Source organism: Schistocerca gregaria, chromosome 7, assembly GCF_023897955.1.
Source record: "Schistocerca gregaria isolate iqSchGreg1 chromosome 7, iqSchGreg1.2, whole genome shotgun sequence".
Lineage (NCBI taxonomy): Eukaryota > Metazoa > Arthropoda > Insecta > Orthoptera > Acrididae > Schistocerca > Schistocerca gregaria.
The window spans coordinates 195,831,198-195,853,661 of NC_064926.1; the positions used below are offsets into that span (position 1 = coordinate 195,831,198).

General features: G+C 40.5%; 1 long non-coding RNA gene across 1 annotated transcript; it reads right to left on the minus strand.

Moving 5' to 3' along the window:
* Window positions 1–6,406: 6,406 nt before the first annotated feature.
* On the minus strand, window positions 6,407–10,585 carry LOC126281278 (uncharacterized). The gene is made up of 3 exons (XR_007551242.1): window positions 10,473–10,585; window positions 8,218–8,332; window positions 6,407–6,508 (listed from the first exon to the last, which is right to left on the minus strand). It is a non-coding gene; the product is annotated as an uncharacterized LOC126281278 (long non-coding RNA).
* Between the last annotated feature and the right edge of the window lie 11,879 nt (window positions 10,586–22,464).

Here is a 22,464-nt window from a genome sequence, read left to right on the forward strand (position 1 = left end):
TTCTTACAGCACAGCTGTACATCGACGATATTCTACGCCCTCCTTTTGTTACCCCTCATGGCAAGTCAGACTGGGCTTACATTTCAGCAAGATAACGCCTGCCTGCAGACAGCGAGAGTTCCTACTGCCTGTCTTCGTGCATGCCAAACCCTGCTGTGACCAGCTAGGTCGCCGGGTCTCTCCCGAATCCAGAACGTCTGGAGCATTATGAAAAACGCCCTCCAACCAGCCCGGGATTTTGACGATCTAAGGCGCCAATTGGACAGAATTTGGCACGATATCTCTCAGGACATCCAACAACTATATCAATCAATGCCAAGCCGAATAACTGTTTGCATAACGGCCAGAGTGGACCAACACGTTATTGACTTGCACGATTTGTGAAGCTCTTTCTCTTGAATAAATCATAGTTTCTCTGGAATTGTAATCATCTGTTATTCTGCATGTATACATCACATCTACCGATTTTCGTCCCATTCGGATAATCCCTTTATGAAGCGTCTACTTTTTTCTTAGAGTGTACTTGTCACTATATAACGATACAGTTTTTAAGAGTGCTGCAACGTCCCTGCTGAAACATTTGTGTAGGTCTAATAATAGAGTGGGCCAACTACCGAACTTGTCAAAATATCATATTATTCCGATTTTTTCTATGACATCACTTGCTAAAGCGACTTGTTTTCTATTGTCCGTCCGTGCAAGAAGCTTCCCTCTAACTTCATAATATTTAAGTTCTTTTAAGTAGGATTTCTTGATCTAGACCACACAAGGCAATCACTATGAAGTTCAAAGGCAATTTTTCTTCTTCAGCTCTGCGAGAGCAGGGTTTGTGATCTCGTATCTTGTTTTCTCTGTAGAGAATCCTTATAGAAACTAAGTTGTGGTCTACATTTCAATTATTTTTGAGGACATAGGAAGGAGGGATATGTGTACCTCTATAAATGGGAGGTACCTCTGAATAATTCAGTATTTTAGGAAATACACTTTGAATCATAGATTAATTATAAAGGGAATTTCAAGCAAGGAGAGGAGGAGAGGGGTGGGTGGGTGGGTGTGGGGGGGGGGGGGGGGGCAACAAGTCAGCACAAGATTTTCGTCCATTGACTCAGATAACATCGGAGCTACATGAGTGACCTCATGAGTTTTTTGATCTCTTCAACAACTCAGTTGGCAAAACAGATGTGTGCTGGTGTAACATGTAATGCCTGTCTCAGTAAATACTATGGACCTCTCTTGGAAGGAACGAAGATTTGTGTTTAATTTCCCGTCGATATCGAGGTCATTAGAGCTCGTATTAAAGAAGGGTGGGAAGGAAATCCGCCGTGCCCTTTCAAAGAAACCAGTCCAGCATTTTCTTCCAGCGATACTGAAATCACAGGAAACCTAATTCAGGAGAACCACACGGGGATTTGAACCGTCATCCTCCCGAATGAGAGCCCGGTGTTTTAACCACTGCGCCCTCTCGCTCAGTAATTGTTTTCGAATGTACCATTTCCGTCCCTGTGTTTTTTGCTCTGCTAGGGAGAATCTACTCAATCTGGTCGCTGATGATTTGGATCTAACATCATCAGTGAATCGAATATCATTTGTCTTATAGTGTTTATTCGTTTCATGCCTAAAACTAATCCAAATTGTTCTTGCCTTGTTCTTGAGATATTGATTTTTTTGTGTAGAGTACATGGTTTTTCCGTTTTTGTTGCTACACTGAAGAATACTGCAGCACTGCTTGGAGTGCATTTGAAAAACCTTGTTTACAGCTAGTCATCTGCGTTAAGTGAAGCTGTTTCTTCCTAGTGCAAGACTTTTGATGCTAGATGGTATTTACTCTTTTCCTCAGCTTGCATTGTATATTTTCATGGCAGATGTAATTTACTCTTTTCCTCGGCTTGCATTGTCATTATCCCTGATTCACTACAAAAAACTGGAATCTTTGTTTTATAAGAATATTTTTTGGCATATGATCAAATTTCTCATGTATCGATTGTCGTTGGTAATCTTCCCTGGGTAGTGTAGCTGAGTCAGCACTTACCATTCTGAGAAACTGCACTTCACGCTTCTTTTTGGAAACTGATCGCTTCTTTTCGACTATTATGGCCAAGCAAATCATTGATTATAGTTTTCACACATATTTCGTGAAAAACAGTTTGATTTAGAAATAAATTATCAATCACAGTTACACTATGTCTCATTCTTGTTGGATATGTTACTGGTTGTATCAAACCAAGAGCGACGACCAATAACTCTAGACGCCCTGTGAAAGAACTATCCGAATTAAGGTCAATATTAAAATCTCTACATAGAACCACTTCTCAGTTATTTCTACAAAGTCGCGTTGGTACTCCCTCTAACTGCTTGATGAATTTTAAAACATCTCCTTTTGGGGGCCTGTGTACTGTTATAACTACTCCCTATATCACTGAAACGGATCACGCAAAGAGACATTCAATGCAATACTCACTTAGGTCTGTGGCCTGTAACTTTACTCCGTTGGTGTATACAGCCTTTCCTCCTTACGTCTACAGTAACCCTATATTAATTTGTACCCATCTAGGTACTCCTGTTCCATGTACTTCTAGATAATATTCTCTCACACACAGTCTAACTGCAGCAAAATCCTTCAAAATTTTTCACTTTCCTATACTGAAGTAACAAGCCTACTTGTTTTATTTAACAAGCTACTTATATTTTTATGTAAAGCACCAAATGGATTTCGCTGCTACATAATGTCGCGCAGGAGCCCTGCGACCATTGTGTAAACTCGGAAAACGTCTTGTTTCACTGTTTTATTAGGTCACTGTCAAATTCATAGTATTATCCCATTCTAATACTCTTGTGAGAGGATTAATATGCAGAATTATTCTAATGAAATTTATAAATGCATGAACTATTTAACAAATTTAATACTTCATTTTTCCGTAAATTTTGTTAGTTTATTACACTATAAGTCAATAAAGATACTTTTCCCCAGGGCTTTTTTTTTTCAGGGGGAACGCGATGGAATAGAACTTCCCACTCGAAAGTCAAACGATCAGCTGGCGCCAACGCGCTGTTCACAACAGCTGGAGAAGATTTCAAGTGAACTTCGATTGAAGTCGACCTATCAAATCAGTTTCTCTTGGTCGGGAACTGGGCAGTAAGCAGCAGAATAGAAACATTAGCTCTTGTTATTATCCGTCCGACTTAAACTTAGTAATTGCTGCTTATTTGAAGAAATTTTACTCTTATAGGCAAAAATAAGTATTTCTTGCTATGTGTTGGCTATACAGTTAATGTATGTATTTACGACCGCTGGTTTTTGTTTGATGTCAGCTTGAAATAAAGGGAATTGTTGCTGTGAAGTTCTGTGAGTGCCTAAGTGCCTGGACAAGTGTATGGAGAAATCAGAAGACAATGAAACACCATAATGGACTACGGTTTTGACCGATACCACTTGGCCGGAAAATACTGATGTAACTTTTGGAGAAGCAGAAATACGAAACTTGTATAAACATTCTAAGTTTTAATTATTATACCTTTCCTTGAATATCTTGCTGAGAATAAAATATCCAATGTCTCCGCTGCCCCTTATTAATTCTACGAGCAGAATTCCAACTTGGACAACTAAACCTGAAAGAGCTTTCACAAATGAAATTTATCATGAGTCCTACAAGAGTAACCATGTGAATACAGTGGCAAATCTTATGTTTATCAAGTTGTTTGGCCCTCCACGACGAATTTTCAAAATTATGGATACAAGAGTAAGCATGTCGATACAGTGGCAAATCTTATGTTTATCAAGTTGGTTAGCCCTCCACTACGAATTTTCAAAATTGTGGATTACGTGAATTCATGATACCTGAAAGCAAGACATCTGGCGACCGACACGAAAAGGAAGAGGGGAACCATGAAGATGGCAGTGATCAGCCTCTTTAACCCGTGTGGAATTCACTAAAAGCAAAATGAGACACTTCCCCAAGCTTATTTTTATTTTTTTACGTAATTTTGTGATGTAAAATGATTAGAAATACTAAGTGCAGTTGTCACTTTGACATTTTGGCAGCGAATAAATTAACCCAGTGCAACCAACCTTTCATTTAATAAATATCAGAACCCTTGATTACACTCAGCTAACTTTTGTGACACAGATCACAATCGACCCCTGATTTCTCGATTACGTTCTATTAATCCAATAACAACGATGTTATCCCTTTGTTTACATGCACGTGAAGTGTATCCTTACTCATAATAACTGCCGATACTGAGAGTACCATTTAGAAAATTTTAGGAAAAAGCGCTGCTTCTCCCCATACGTAATACCTCCCCTCCTCCCTCACCTTGCCTGGTTATGTGCATTCCCTAAAGAGCCTTACGTGATTATTTTACGTATAAAGTTAGATTCAGCTACGCTGTACATTGTTAGGTCTCAACTGAATGAGCTACATTTGATTTGTGACTGCCCCAGTATGCTGCCCCCCCTATCCTCCCTTCATTCCCTTCCCATCAGTGCTCAGACGAAGCACCTGATTAATCGATGTACCGGGTGATCAAAAAGTCAGTATAAATTAGAAAACTGAATAAATCAGGGAATAATGTAGTTAGAGAAGTACAGACTGACAGACATGCTTGGAATGACATGGGGTTTTATTAGAACCAAAAAAATACAAAAGTTCAAAAAATATCCATCAGATGGCGCTTCATCTGATCAGCATAGCAATAATTTGCTTTGTCTTACTTTATTATGCTAAAATGATGTTGTTTACAGGAAATGCTCAATATGTCCATCATCATTCCTCAACAATAGCTGTAGTCGAGGAATAATGTTGTGAATAGCACTGTAATGCATGTCCGGAGTTATGGTGAGGCATTGGCGTCGGATTTTGTCTTTCAGCATCCCTAGAGATGTCGGTCGATCACGATACACTTGCAACTTCAGATAACCCCAAAGCCAATAATCGCATAGACTGAGGTCTGAGGTCCTGGGAGGCCAAGCGTGACGAAAGTGGTGGCTGAGCACACGATCATCACCAAACGACGCGCTCAAGAGACCCTTCACGTGTCTAGCAATATGGGGTTTAGCGCCATCCTGCATAAACATCGTACGTTCCAGCAGGTGTTTATCAGCCAGACTGGGGATGATGAGATTCTGTAACATATCGGCTTACCTCTCAACCGTCACGGTAGCAGTTTTGCTGTCCAGCGCCATGTGTCGGACATTTTGTGAACTTTGTTTTTTTGTGTTCTAATAAAACCCCATGTCATTCCAAGCATGTGTGTCAATTTTTACCTCTCTATCTACATTATTCCGTGGTTTGTTAAGTTTTCAAATACTGACTTTTTTATCACCCCGTACTTTTGTTTTTAACAATTTTGCCTAATGTTTTTAATTTGTTTCTTTTATTTACACTTTTTCATACACTATTTTTGTAATTAATTTGTCCATCTTCTGGTCACTTAAGTTTCTAATGCCACTTCAACCATGCAACCATACCACCTGGAAGCCAGTAATAGTAGCCAGTTTTTGAAACAGAACCTCGACATCAGTTAAGCATCAAAATCAGGGATGCAGTTAAGCAACACAATAGTTTGGGTTAAGATATTTTATATGGTATGTAAACTTAATTGTGGGTCTTTTTAATTATTTTTACTCTCAATATCAAATATTTGTTACGCTTGTGAATTCATGAGAACCATGTTTCATTTTGCCCAATGTTCTGATCATGGGCTAAACCCGAAACGTGTCAGACGACATAATTTTTAACAAAAAGTAATCTGTTGATTTTAGCAACCTAACACACGTGTTCAAACTCCAAGAATATTTTGATTTTTACCTTTCAAACATAGAATTTTTAGTTTTTGCACTAATTCCCTACACAGTGTCTATAATTATTCAGGAGCTGTGTCTTTTCAAAACATATACAGGCCTGGTGGAAACACTGGAAATTACAGGAATTTGACAGAGGTCTGGGTTTGCAAAATTTTCTCTGGAAATTAGTTGTGAAAGTAATCTCTTAGCAGAAACGTTCAGATTCTCGTTGTTTGGTGCAACCATGCTACAGGCAACCCTCACTTACACTCTTTTGTTATCACCTCACCTTACCGGGCGAATCCTGATTGTCTGCATTTACCAACAGATTTGGATTGGGACTTGTAGCAGCGTACTTGCCATCTGAAGCTGTGGACTTCCACAAAAACTACCCAGACATATGTGAGTGATTATCTTTCAATGTAACCTGCCTCTTCCTCCCTACCTCACTCCACATTTCAATTTTGCCTGCAGCGGTGGCTTGGTTTACTGCATGGCACTATAGCGAACTTCTTATCTTTCATGTATCTGGAGACAAATATCTCACTTGCTCGCATTGTGGTAACATAGCAAAAGGAATGGTGATTGGGAGCTGCACTTGAACCAAATAAGGTACACAGAGACAGAATTTTAGCATTTTATTTTGATGAATAAATGCAGCAAGAAACATTTAAATAGTGCAGTGAAATTTAAATAGAGTGAGATGCAGAAAGACGGTTGTCGCACCTGTAACAAAAGAAATAATTCGTTACACCAAAGTGAACACTTTCGAAAAGGAAAACATATACATGGTTACACAACTCACAAACAAAGCATATATCCAAATGTTTACACTCGGAAACCCAATAGCCAAGCAACAGCAGAAGTCTGCTGCCTCAGAGTTTCAGCCAGGGTCATTTTAGAAAACATCACCAGGAAGTGTTGAGGTTAACAATGGAGAAGTGCAAGAAACAGCGTAGAGAGATATCTCTCTCCATATTTCAGATGTGAGTCAAATCGAACTTTTTCGGGATCAACAATTGAAACAACGTAGAGAGTATACTGTTGGAAATCTGCACTTTTATTTAGTGATAATGCTTGATAATTTTCTGAAATTCCAGCATCTCTCTGATCTTACTCTCGTAACTCCTACGTGAGACGTACAATGGCCGCGCGGGATTAGCCGAGCGGTTTCGGGAGCTGCAGTCATGGACTGTGCGGCTGGTCCCGGCGGAGGTTCGAGTCCTCCCTCGGTGTGTGTGCTTGTCCTTAAGATAATTTAGGTAAAGTAGTGTGTAAGCTTAGGGACTGATGACCCTAGCAGTTAAGTCCCATAAGATTTCACACACATTTGAGCACACACATACAATGGTGACAGCATAATAGTTGCACCGTCTACTTCGAATTCCGATTATCTGAATTGCTAAATCTACTGAGAAGAGTTTCGTGAGAACTATGTCGTCTTTCTTCCAAGGATTTCCTTTTAATTTGTCCGAGCATTTCTGTTATACTTTCATGTGGGCTTACATCGACCTGTTACAACTCAGCAGTGCATCTCGAGATTCATAAAATGTCTATTGTCATACCTGGCTGATAATTGTAAACACTGAAATAGCGCTCTAGAGTAGGTAGTAAGGTGCATGTTGCACAAGAACTTTTACAGCTATTTGATAACAAGATGTAGCGTATCTATTGTACTTCAAATTTCACATCTTTGATCAAGAAGCTGTCGCTGGTATCCAAAGCTGAACATATTTCTGAGTGGAAAGACGTGTGTGCGTTTGCTCTTGACAGTATTTGAAACGAGGCGATGAGAGGGTGCACGAGCATGGTTATGTGGCTATAATAAAGATTTGTGCCTAATCTCAGGACCGCCAATGGAGAGGTTAGAAAAGTAATGTTAGAAGCGTATATCAACATGGAACTTTTGTGCTTAAGAAAAAGGTCCTGTGCTTTGTATCTCTACTTCGTGGATCACAAGTTCTACACCTCACCTGTGTGCAGCAGGTTTCAGAAAACAAGCAGAGATATGGTAAAATATTTCAGTACGTACTCTGAGACTCGATAGAAATAATCATTGCAGTGAGCTAATTGATTCATGTCTGCTAAAGAGGCACCTAATCTCTTGTAAATGTCTTATGAATCACGTCAGAATATCTCAAGGCGTTCTTGCATCAAGCCTTCCGATATGTATTTTCTATGCTAGTATCGATTATTTGATATCACTACTTGGACTTGAAAATAATTTAAGTTAGGCTATGCCAACGATGGCAGTCATATCAAGATGAAATTCATTTTGTACATAATGTCAATGTCTCTTAATAAAAAAAATTATAAAAATGTTACTATACCACTGAAGAAAACTGTAGATTAGGTGTGTTTCGAATACTGTGCATAATCTATTCGCTATTAACTCTGATATTAGAACTAACGTTTGCTTTTGCATTGGTGCTCACCATGTTGGACTTAAGGAAACAGTCATTCACTTGGAGGTGGCAGAGCCCTTGGTGCCAGATGCGCAGTTTGTGCAGGTGCAGGAGGGTCCGCAGTTGCAGCGGGATTCCTGGCAAGCTGGAAAACAAAACAGACAACTTCAGAACATACTCAGAAAACACAGGGATAATACTGACAACTTTAGCAAATTTTACGAGTATTTTCATAGCTTTGATATTCCCGGGAAACAGGAAATTCAAGAGATTTATATATTGCTGACGTTAACATGTAGTTTAGTGAAATGAAGATGCGCTTGCGGTAAATGACTTGTAGCTAAGACTAGATCAGTAAGAATATACTGTGTGTAACCACTGGAAAGATCAAGCCATGGAGATCTGAGACTACCTTCCCAACATCAAAAACTGCTGAATGTGTCAGATTTGAAGCTTCACTGTTCACCCACTTAAACAGCATAAACATCGGTTAATAGTACCGAAAAAGATGTCACGTTATTACTGCAGTCGCCCTCAGCCATTTTTCAGAATAAGCATTTGATTTTATTCACAATAATCATAGCGACCTGTTTGAAATGTAATCTCATGAATATAACCGCCATCGCATGACTAACAAGTTCCTGCAACACATTCGAGATTACAGCCAAACTGGTAAACCAAATGACTATTTTATTCGTCACTGACTACAGAGATCACTTGTTCCTCCTACTATAACCGTATTATCACTGATGGTGTTCCAAGAAATTAACAGTCTAAACAGGTTACTCTAAAATAGGAATGGTGTACTAGATGCAGCTTGCTTGACGTATCCTGTACACTACGAATAACTGGTACTGTACATAAAATTATCATAATATCAAATCACAGGTCTAAAAAGTTGAGTGAAAGGAAGTAGTCTTGTTTACTTATTGTTAAAGAATAAATGTGTCGGTCTAACGATTTACAAATAAATTCGATTGTATGGTCTGTGGGCTTTTATTAATTATCTGTAAGCACACAATTTTTTCGTCCATAAAGGACAGCCTCATGATGTTTGCGACTGCTAATTAAATATAAATAAAACAACTCCCATTTATTGTTCAGTCTCTCTAGCACATTTAAAAAAAATTACGTGTTGCAACATGTCTGTATCATCTTCATATCTAAACAGTTGCTTCTCGTCTACCCAGAAACTCATACCAGTGTACTGTGGTACAAGTTTTTGAACAGAGAAGAAAGTTGCTCACGCAACTACTTAGATGTGAAAATGATCCAGTAATCGAAAGGTTTAACTTCATTTTTAAAAAAATAAAAAGATTTGCAACTGAGACTGAACAACGAATGAGAAGTATTTTAAATACAAATACAAGTTGTGGATGCTATCAATACGAATATTTTGGCTACTGTGATAAATAAAATAGTTTTGTGTGTCAATAACTTAGGAGTCACAACATGTAACGATAGTAAGCGTGACTACTGCTACTCTGTATTTTAGGTAATGAAAATTGCAGGCTTTGACTTATTGTTAATATACTAGGAAAAGTAGTTCTTCTATAAACATTTTTCAGAGAACACTTTTATTACCCTTGCTGGAATAAAAGGGAACTTTGAATGTTCATAGCAGAGGGCAGCACAAATGGTGACATATTTATAGCCTTGGTGAGGCATTGCGAAATGATTTATTAAACATATTCGAAATATCAGACATAACTGGGAAAGTGACTAGCACCTCTCGAAAAGTAGTTCAGACGTAGATATTGGTCCCTGAGCGTTTAAACCCAAAAATTATCAGACATCAGATACCGTCTTGAAGAGAATCAACACAACAAACTGTCATCATCTGATGGCATGAATACACTGCAATTTTAGAACTAGGGACAGGTGAAATAGAACCTAGTTTGTCCAGAGAAGACGACTCTCTTTGACTTCGCCAAGACGCAGAGGATTAGGAATAAAAAAGTGCCGGCCAGGGTGGCCGAGCTGTTCCAGCCGTACAGTCCGGAACCGCGCGACCACTCAGGTTACAGGTTTGAATCATGCCTCGGGCATGGATGTGTCTGATGTACTTAGGTTAGTTAGGCTTAAGTAGTTCTACGTTCTAGGGGACTGATGACCTCAGAAGTTAAGTCCCATAGTGCTCAGAGCCATTTTTGTAATAAGAAAGTGCTATACACGATTAAGTACTCTTGACAGTCATTTATGTTAACCGCTCTGAGTCACTGACAACAGATGTAAGAGACACTTAGTCGTCATTTGTATTATACATCAAGGCAAAGTTAACTTACATTCTCCAGTTCCGCAGCAAGGGTCAGGCATGTTGGCTGGCTGTGGTGAGCGGCTCGAACTTTCAATGAGAGACAGTGGCGTCTGATGACGACTGAATGCCGACCGCCAGCCCGCCACGGCATATATAGATGGCGCCGTGAGCTTGGTGCCGTGCGCAGCGAACTGCACTCGCGGCATAGGCCGTGAACTTCACGCAGAATCCCACGCTGAATTGCGCTACGCTGCTAACGCCACCAGCCACAGGCAGCGTTACACGTATCATGAGCAGGGGGGAGTGCCCTACTGCTGTAGTACGCCACTCTGCGGTCGACCATGAGTCACGATTACGAGCAGAAAGCGGAAAACAGTCTCACTCTTTCGAAGCAGTGAACATTTACCGCAGCGGCGTCAGCACCTACAGCTGCACGGGAGTGCGAACTCCAGCAATAGCTTTCAAGCCTTACTTATGTCTGAACATGGCCGGTCATCGTGAACCATCGCGCGATTCTTTCGTGTTCGCAGAATACCAAATCATATAGTTTTTTTTTCTCTATCTTAAATTCGTCTTTGCAACCATATAAGGGACTTCCATTATTTTACCATAAGCAGGCAGTTATTTTGTGTACGAAGGACGGACTCACGAGAACTGCGATCGCTAATTACGTATCGTATTGGAGTTTCGAGTTCTGTCCCGCACTAGCAGAAAATAATAACGAACTAAGGATCGCTCCGCCTGTTTGCAAGTACGCAAAATACTGTTTTGTTTTAACATTCAAACGTGTTTCACCACAGCAATGGCATCCTCAGTGGGTTTTTCTTTTATTTTTCTAAGGTGTATTTACACAAACCTTGTTGTTATTTAAATTATATATGCAGTTTAAGTTTTATTTTCAATTGTGTATCTCCTCTGACTGCCAGTCGAAATCAGCCACAGGTCTAAATTAGTATGCCATGTTATTTGCAAACATTGCAATGTATCCTCAGGTAAAATCCGTGGCATAAGCCAGATTTTGGTCTTACCAATGTACTATTTGCCTAGTCCTGAGCTGTGACAAGTTGTTTTGTGTGTGAAACGTGTTTTTGCGTACTTAAGCTGAGCCTGTGGACATTGGTAAAAGTGTTGTGAATGTTAAGATAAGGCGAACTGTTTTGTGTAATTCGTTATTCATGCATTATGTTTCGTATTTTGATAGTGTTTAGTCACGATTTCGCCTGAGCGTTTGTAAATATTGCGTCTTGCAAATTTAAAAATTGCTAATTTGTTATTATATCACACGAAAAAAATATTTTTTTCTGTCAACTGTTATCCGACTGTCGTCCAAATGTTAAAACCCATTTTGCTTAGGAATGGGTAGATGCATCATGTTAAAATTTCTGTCACATACTACCCAGGAAAGTACTTGGGCTCGAACAAAGAGATCTGAATGAACGTTTGGTTACAGGACCATTATATACAGTCATGCTCAAAAGTATCCGGACGACCTGAATTGCATTTCGCCTGATTGGCATGCAACCCGAATAACGCAGCTGTCTAGCAGGTCCTCTACTCGCTCCTTGGTACAGTCGTTTGACTATTGAAAATGGTTCCAACAAGTCACCACCAGAAAAAACTGCTCTGTATCGCAATAACTCAAAATGTAAAGTCATACCACGATACTAGAAATATCAGGGAACGCCTTATCACAGATAAGACTGCCCTTAAGGCTTGTAAGCTCACATTTATTGCAATAAATGACATACCTGAAATGTTACCACTCTCATTATTACGTCAGATACGTAATGCACGTAGTAAGGTCGTCGTATTCATGATTTCCTCTTCAAAGTAACATATCGTACTTGTTATTTAACACAAAATTATATTAAAACTTTAAATTATTCATGAGCAAGTAGTTGAGAACATATACGAACTTCAAATGACACGACGAACCGTCTCGTTCTGTATATGGATTCAAACCCAGGTCATGCAGACTAAGATTTCGTGACTGACGGAAACATTCCTGACTAGACATACAGAGAGTAATATACCTCAATTTCAGAGAGTATCAGTTAGCAAACATCAACTTTAAATTACATAACGTAAACATTTTTAACGGACGCGAATTCCTACCCGGCACCCTGTTAACAAACGACGAGAGATGTTAAATATTGCTTATTCACAAGTAACTTACTTGAAATGCCGTGAGGTAAAGCTTTGCGTTGAACAGGGATTCGAACCCAGAAGCTAATCGGATTGTTATCGAAGCACAATCAACTGTGACATATCCGATTTTCTCGGCAGTAGCTAGATGTTTTAACTGAAATGACGAGACGAAACGTTAATGTTTTCCTTCCCAGGACTCCAACCCAGCACCTACCGCTGTTATATTCTAGAGAAAACGAACGTTAAATATGGGTTTGTTACACTAGCAGCGACACAATCAACTGTGACATATCCGATTTTCTCGGCAGTAGCTAGATGTTTTAACTGAAATGACGAGACGAAACGTTAATGTTTTCCTTCCGAGGACTCCAACCCAGCACCTACCGCTGTTATATTCTAGAGAAAACGAACGTTAAATATGGGTTTGTTACACTAGCAGCGACATGTGAGCATGTTTGAACTAGAAATAATACGACGAAGAGTTCATTACTGACTGGGAATCGAACCCCACACACAAAGAGATGTTAGCTACCGAATTTTTCTCTGCCAGCAGCTGGGAATAATATCCTTGAACTTACAGTGATCTCTCAAATAGTTCTGTGTCCCACTGGTAGTCAAAAACGTCAGATTTCGTCAGTGTTGCCAGCAAATGAAAATGTATTAGAAATCAAAATTATTATCCAGCAGCAGATAAGTGTTCTCATGCTACAGCTTGATAATACATAATGAAAACTTCAGTGCTGGGCCTAGATTCGAACCCATTCACGCGTAGTATGTGGATATGTTGAGGAATCTGCCGTTTTGAACCAACAACAAATAGTAGTCGAGCTGTATTGTCACGAAGGGATCAAATTACGCATTAAGGGTGGTCTGAGTTGCATTCCAAGTTCAGAACCAATTTCATCGACATACAGAAGCTCAAATAAAAGATGGAATAAGTGTCCTGTGACCCTACATAGCGTTTGTTTCGTCACTAGACATAAATAACTAGTAGAAGAAAAGTTACTGGTGACAGAGTTCCCACATTTCGCCACTCCTGACTTTATTGTGGTTCAACCTATTGTCTACTTGGTAGAGAAGGAATATCATGTTTAATGTGAATTTCAGACCACAATGCCATTATACCTTCTTCACTTGGCGTAGCCAGAAGAGAATAGAATCTCTCTCTCCCTATTAAAAATCATCGGCAAAAGTTGGAATCGAACCCAGATCACCAGCATAGGAATGTAACATCAATCCAACAGACCATCCTCTTCTTTGTGTCACATTTTTCTTTCATAACACCGTTGCGGCACACTCGATGAGAATTCTGACACACAGGCTCCCTGTAGTGGTTTGCAGCATGTTCAGTACATTCATTTACTTGGTTGACCGAATCGCCATGAACTAGCTGTATCGGCTACCCAGTGCATACATTCGACTCTACCTTGTAATCGCCGGAATAAAATCACGTAACTGCCACCTACACAGAACTGCCAACAGTGTAGGATGCAGAAATTTAAATAGGAAGTGTTCCTTTCCATTTGAGCTACTCTATTGCGCTATTTGTTTGTTGAAAACGTCGTGCAGTGCAAAATAAAAGCTGTAACTGTCTGTCTCTCATAAGTCTAGATCCGGCTATACTCATTATCTCACAGCATTGTGGGATGCGGAAGTTCTGGAGGATCTGTTCTTGACTTCTCGAGCTGCTGTAGCTACATGATAAGTAGTAGCGTAACAGTAAGCATCACGCACTGTACGTAAGACGTCGCGAGTTCTAATACATTCGCTGCTACATTTTTTAAAACGCAATTATGCTGTCTAATGAAGTTATCAATTTAATGGAACTTTGAACATAGTTCCCTTCACTTCTCAACCCAAAATAGCCGCATGTGGAAAAAGGGCGATGTAGAATCCGCTATAATCACATTATTTTGCCTGTGTTTGTCAGTATTTAGAAGACGAAACACGTTAAGCAATGTCGAGTTGTAACTGTTGATTCATAGGAAGTGTTACGCTGCAATACCTCGAAAAAGCGAGGCTCTTACAGCACATCACAAATCGCGAGTTGTAGAGCTTTCTCTAATACACGTGGAGCACACTCTCCTGCAGCATGACATTTCCAGACAACACACGAGCGCTGCGACACCTGCAACAATCCGACGCCTTGAGTTCACTGCCATTGATCATTATCCACACCGTCCCAACTTGGACCCATCCGATTTTCATCTAATTCCAAAACTTACAGAACACTTCAGAGATCTCCACTTTGGTAGTGATGAAGCAATGCAAGCAGAGGCGAGGTTGTGGCTCCATCAACAAAGCCAAACAATTAAAAGTAACGGCATCAACAAACTGATCATTGAAAGAAATGGGTTTGTCGCCAGCTTGTAGATGTTGAGAAATAAAGATTCATAGGTGAAGAATAAACACGTAGAACGTTAATGAGGTTTATTTTATGCACAGGTGACAAAAATCATGGGACACCTCATATCCTGCCGCATCTCGTTTTGCACGACGCAGAGCAGCAACTCGACGTAACATGGACTCAAAAAGTCGTTGGAAGTCCCCTGCAGAATTGTTGAACCTTGCTGCCTCTACAGCCGTCCATAATTGTGAAAGTGTTGCCGGTGCAGGATTTTGTGCTCAAACTGACGTCTCGACTAGCTCCCATAAATGTTTGATGAGATTCATATCGGGCGATCTGGGTGACCAAACCATTCTCTCAGATTCTCCACAATCTTGCTCAAACCAATGATGAACGATTCTAGTCTGGTGACATGACTCATTGCCATCGATAAAAATTACATCGATGTTTGCGAACATAACATCCATGAATGGCTGCGAATTGTCTCCAAGTAGCCGAACATCCAGATGGACTGCGTCTATTCCGTGTAAACACAGCCCAAACCATTATGGAGCCACCACCAACTTGAACACTGCCACGTTGACAACTTGGGAACATGGCTTCGTGGGGTCTGCGTCACACACGAACGGTGCCATCAACTATTACCAACTGAAATCGGGACTCATCTGACGACGCCACGGTTTTCCAAACGTCCAGAGTCCAACCGATATGGTCACGAGCCCAGGAGAGATGCTGCAGGCGATGTCGTATTGTTAGCAAAGGCACTTGCGTCAGTCATCGACTGCCATAACCCATTAACGCCAGATTTCGCCCCACTCTCCTAACGGATACGTTCGTCGTACATACCACATTGATTTCTGTTGTTATTTCGCTCAGAGCTGCTTGTCTGTTAGCACTGAGAACTCTACGCAAACGCCTCTGCTTCCGCTCTGTAAGTGAAGGCCGTCGGCCACTGCGTTGAGGGCCGTGGGAGGCAATCTCTGATTCCCAGCACACTCTTTAGACTATGGGTCTCGGAATATTGAATTCTCTAACGTGTAACGTCTTTTAATTCGTTGTGTAACCATAATCACCTCAGAAACCTATTCACATGAATCACCTCAGTACAAATGTCAGCTCCGCCGAAGCACTGCCCTTTTATACCTTGTGCACAGGATACTAATGCTATCTGTGTAGTCACATATCGCTATCCCACGACTTTTCTCACGTCAGTGTATTTAAAAAGCCTTAAGACTATCTTCATAAGCAATTCGGAGGCATTATTTTTCCGGACGGCCTTGTAATTTTGTGTCATATATAATGTTTTGCAGAAACGTTCCAGCCGTTATTTACAAGTCTCTTGGGTGACCTGATAGTGATGAAAATGCAGAGAGAATTCCTTGTAGTGTACTGTATACTTCATACATGCTGTTGTTGCTGTGGTCTTCAGCTCTCCATGCCATACTTCATACATATTAGCTCCTAATAAGCAAACCTAGATATTGAAGTAAGCAGTTGGTTTACATAAGGTTCATTAAATTGGACTGGGACAGGTGGCCAGTTTGTTTATTTAAGGAAAGCAATGGGCCCTTGAGGACAGATTATCTCTATCCCCTTACTATTTACGTTTCCTTTCATCTCGTCACGGAACGGAAGTCTTACTTATAAAACATCGACACATTTTCACGTAGCGATCGTTTGTGTTTTCTTGTTTTCTTAAGCTAAAAGCTGTGTAACACCGCCACTGATATGACAAGAACTGTAGAATTTTCTGACGATAGAAATCGCTCACAGTTCTCACGAGAAAAATAGCGCTCGATATTCTAACACAGAGGTCGTCCTTGTGCCTCTTTGCCGGCCGCGGTGGTCTCGCGGTTCTAGGCGCGCAGTCCGGAACCGTGCGTCTGCTACGGTCGCAGGTTCGAATCCTGCCTCGGGCATGGATGTGTGTGATGTCCTTAGGTTAGTTAGGTTGAAGTAGTCCTAAGTTCTAGGGGACTAATGACCACAGCAGTTGAGTCCCATAGTGCTCAGAGCCATTTGAACCATTTGAACCTTGTGCCTCTTTCTAACAAGAGAGCAGCGCGCTAGACCATGACGCTCTGTTGTTCTCTATCAGAGAAGGTTAAGTGGGACACTAGCGCTCAAACGTTTACGAGTAGGTACTTGAACTCTGCTTATTGATCTTGTTCATCTCATCACACCAACACAACTCCTGTAAAAACGAACACTAAGAAACGATTACGCCACGCAGCAGCTGGGAGGCCAACCACGACGTCATACTGAGAAAGCAGAGACAAGACATGGTAATCACACTGAAATATTTGGGTGGTTGGCGTCAAGTATGCACAACGAGAAGGAAAACGAGGGGAAATTAATAAGCTAATTTGAGATTGGAGTGACGGAGAAGAGACGGACATGGTAGACGAGGTGGGAATGAATAATAGTCGAGGATTTGGAGGGAGTGATAGAATGGAAACCCAAGAGACGTTACCATAAAACAGAAGCGGTTTTGATTAGAAGTTTGTAGCTGTGAGGGGTTCTGACGGTGTAGTTGTTTTAAACCTTTGTGGAAATTTTCTTAACTGCGTTGTCGTATAACATGGTCACAAGACAGTGTCAAGTATACAATATAGAAATTTAATCTACTAAACCCATCCTTAAGACAATGCATTCAGAGTTCAAAATAGAAGTAACTGACTTTTTTGCTCAATATATCCACCTGCTGATCAGCTTGTTACCCATCTCAACAGCTAAGAGTTTCGTACAGGGAGTTTTTGGTACCTGCAAGTAGCTTCTGTTTGTATAAATGTGCAGTCGATAAGTTCTAGTAAGATTGTGAGTTAATACATTTCCTTTGATCAGTTGAAAGCGTATTCCTCTAATATCCTACTTGTGTCTCATATGAATGTTTGTGGGGACGTTATTAAAATACACTCTAAGAAAAAAAAGCACCATGAAAGATTTATCCAAATGGGACCTTAATCGGCAGATGTGATGTATATACATATACACACAAACAAGTGATTACAATTTCAGAAAAGAACGGATGATTTATCCAAGAGAAAAAGTTTCTCAAACTGAGCAAGTGAATAATGTATTGCTCCACATCTGGCCTTACTAGAGTTACCACCTGTACCATATTGTGCGTGACATCCCGTATTTAGGGTTAAAGTTTTGCGTCTCGTATTATAAACAGTTGTCCCGTAAAAACGAGTGTTTTTTTTTTGCCTCTGAATATTTCAAAATCCATATTTAATTTTTGCGCCGTCGACTTCCAAAATGGCTCTACTATTTTTTTCTCTTTAGAATCTCAGAAGAAGAAAATCTTGTGATGTCTCGTCATTCACTGGTCAAATCCAACATGCTGGGTTATTCACCTCGTCTTCCGCCGCGTATATCCGTAGGTCTTCCCTTCCAATTCCCAAAGTGACTTTTCATGCTGTTTAGGCTAAATCTACGTATATTGTGAATTTATTATAGCTAATCAAAGACGCCACTGTTAAGATGTTAGACTCCAAACAAATCCAGTGAGTACAGTCCCTACGAAGGAAGTTAAACAAGTAACGTCATATCAGACTAGCTGGCAATCGTCATACACATGGGTAAACATGTTATTGGACAATGCCAAAAGGGGCGTTGTTGCATCCGTGTGCGCGAATTCTCTGTATCTCATGGCGGTGAGTCAATCTTAAGCAACATGTTAGAACTGAAACCCATGAAGGAAATGCAAGATGACAAAATCAAACGGAAAATCTGGATTCGTATTTTTCTAATTAAGTGAGCTGTCAAACACGGTAAGATAAAGTGACCGTAGCAGAACAGCGTTACACGCTGTAAAACATAACCATAGTTACGGCAACATGGATTGTTCGAAGAAACTCGTATATCATATTTTTGGGGTTTCCAGTGTTTCTAACATTGTTTCATGTGGAAGAACGAAGAGAGAAAAAGTATATTGGCTCCAAGTCTCCAAAAGATGCTATGACTGAACTTGTTTATAAAAGCTGTTTGTTTTCAATTGTAACTGATGGTAGCAATAAAGCTAATAGTGAAATGTTTCCTCTCTGTGAAAGATACTTCACGTTTACAAGTTGTGTACAAAACAAGTTGCTGGACTTGTGAAGGTGCAAATGAAACCACAAGTTTAATTCGTATGTGTGTGTTATTAAGGTAGTTAACGAAAATGGCCTTTCTTTAGACAACATTACTCCCAATACTGAAGGCAACTCTAAGGACAATTAAGGTAAGCACAACACTATTTGTAAGCTGCTTCATGATGCACGTTGCAGAATTCTGAAGTCAAATTGATCAGCACATATTGTCCATAATACAATGAGGCATGCAAATGAATGTCTTGATATAGGCATAGAAAATGATATTCTGACAATAAATAGTCAATTTTCTACATCTGCGAAGCCCCTCAAAGATCTGAAGAAATATTTCGAGTTCGTAGATGTTGAATAGCTGGAGATATTAGGACTCGCTGGCTTTCTTTAGCACGTACAGTAGAAAGATTAACGACAACTGGCCTGCCATCAAAAGCTATTTCAGATCACTAGGTGAGTACTGCTGCAAAGATCTGAAGAAGTATTTGGATCCAGAAGATGATCATAATGATCTGTTGGTAGAAATACATTTACTGTTCTGCAGAAATATAGCTACAATATTTGTTCTGTACATCAGGAGCTAAGAAAGAGGACTATTTCTATGGTTGAATCTTATGACGAAATGTGTTTACTGAAGAGAACACAGGAAGAAAGGAAAGAAGTTCAATTCTTCGGAATTGCAATTACGAATGTTATGGAATCTCAGACTTCTTCAGAAAGAAACAAACTGGAGACATGTTTTATGCAGTTCTATCAAGACGCCATAAACTGCCTTTGAAAACTGTACAGTTTCTCGAAGGAGAATGTTAGGGTGAAGCTACAATTTTTTTTTGTTTAAACAGAAGCACAGACTTTTCTTTCCAGGAAGCTCCAGTGGAATCCCTCTAATTGATGGAAATAACAAATATGGGGGAACTATACTAATCATAAACGAGAACATACATTTATAGAATTGTAAAAACTTGTACCTTTTTGTGCGTTCCTGGGTGAAATGCATTAGCTGAACGCATTTTCTCTTTAATGTCTAACAAGTGACCAAACAGTAGAAACAGGTGTGCAGCATATCTGACTGTAAGTGAACTATTAATTACTATGAATATGAACATGTCTTGTAGGGAGTTCCATTGCATGATAAAAATAGAAAGTGCAATTTAACAGTCAGCTAGGTCAAATGTGAAGTATAGATGATGGAGAAAATTAGGTAGTCCTATTAAAGTATATTCTGCATCCAGAATGAGATTTTCACTCTGCAGCGGAGTGTGCGCTGATATGAAACTTCCTGGCAGATTAAAACTGTGTGCCCGACCGAGACTCGAACTCGGGACCTTTGCCTTTCGCGGGCAAGTGCTCTACCAACTGAGATACCGAAGCACGACTCACGCCCGGTACTCACAGCTTTACTTCTGCCAGTATCCGTCTCCTACCTTCCAAACTTTACAGAAGCTCTTCTGCGAACCATGCAGAACTAGCACTCCTGAAAGAAAGGATACTGCGGAGACATGGCTTAGCCACAGCCTAGGGGATGTTTCCAGAATGAGATTTTCACTCTGCAGCGGAGTGTGCGCTGATATGAAGCTTCCTGGCAGATTAAAACTGTGTGCCCGACCGAGACTCGAACTCGGGACCTTTGCCTTTCGCGGGCAAGTGCTCTACCAACTGAGATACCGAAGCACGACTCACGCCCGGTACTCACAGCTTTACTTCTGCCAGTATCCGTCTCCTACCTTCCAAACTTTACAGAAGCTCTTCTGCGAACCATGCAGAACTAGCACTCCTGAAAGAAAGGATACTGCGGAGACATGGCTTAGCCACAGCCTAGGGGATGTTTCCAGAATGAGATTTTCACTCTGCAGCGGAGTGTGCGCTGATATGAAGCTTCCTGGCAGATTAAAACTGTGTGCCCGACCGAGACTCGAACTCGGGACCTTTGCCTTTCGCGGGCAAGTGCTCTACCAACTGAGCTACCGAAGCACGACTCACGCCCGGTACTCACAGCTTCTGTAAAGTTTGGAAGGTAGGAGACGGATACTGGCAGAAGTAAAGCTGGCATGACAGATAAAAATAGAGGGGCATAGGACATCGTCCATGTACTTGCCTTGCTGTAAAGATGCCTCAGACGAGAACCAATGTTGTCCTGCTATGAAAACAAATGGAACCCCACACCATCACTCCTGGACACGTAGCTGAAGACAGTCAGGTTGGTATTCCACCACTGCCCAGGCCGCCTCCAGACACGTCTTCGCTGGTCGTCGGGGCTCAGTTCGCAGCAGAACTTATCGCTGCAAACAATTCTTATCCAGTCAATGAGATTCCAGGCGGAACAAGTGTCTGGTGATGCCCCGGGCAGTGGTGTATACCAACCTGAGTCTTGCCAGCCATACGACTAGACACTCAGGTTCGAGTCCTCCCTCGGGCATAGGTGCGTGTGTTTGTCCTTCGGATAATTTAGGTTAAGTAGTGTGTAAGCTTAGGGACTGATGACCTTAAAGTTTCACACGATCTCTCGCAAGTCGAGAACGTTTGGAGCCCTATAAGCAACGCTCTCCAACCAGCCCAGGATATTGACTATCTAAAGCGGCAATTGGACAGAATTTGGAACGATATTCATCAGAAGGATATCCAACAACTATAACAAATCAATGCCAAGCCCAATAACTGATTGCATAACGGCCAGAGTGAACCAATGCGTTATTGACTTGCACGATCTGGTATGATTTTTTTTTAGTAGTAATTTAATTGAAAGCTTTGTTGCTTTGGTAAAAGTAAAATTGGTTCTTTTTGTCGTGACAGAATAAATTACTATTAATCACACCAGATTTGTCGGAGAACAGCAGCAACATGTGTAATTGATCCAGCTTTAAGAAATTCTATTACCTTTTAGCGGAAAATTCGTGCGGTACTCTCCGACGTTAGAAAAGTCGTGGTGTTCCGTTCGGAGCAGGAGGCGGCTGTCTTTTCTCATTCGCGATATCGAAAATTACTAAAAATGAACATGAAAGAAACCTAAGGGACCAACTAATTGGATTTGTACAAACATATAAACGGAACTGAAAGAACTTGGAATAAATACTATAACGATGTCGTCACGACAGCCTCCTGTTCCGACACAACACACGCTGGATCATAAGCTGCATAAATCTTTTAAACAGAAAATATTATCACAAGCATAATTAATGAAAATAAGGTTGAGGGATTTTCTTTGAAATTAAATAAACTTCAAGCCTTTAAGTATTATATTATGAAACGGAAACTTACATTAACATGGCCACCCATTGTGGCGGTGGAGCGAATTTTCATGATACACATTCTCGCTTGTGGCTACATATATTTTTAATCACTTAAACTCTTAAATTTACAATAAAATGATTATATCAGTATGGAGCACAATACTTTTGCGTCCGACTCGCAACACATTCACAGAAGAACAGCTAGAGAGC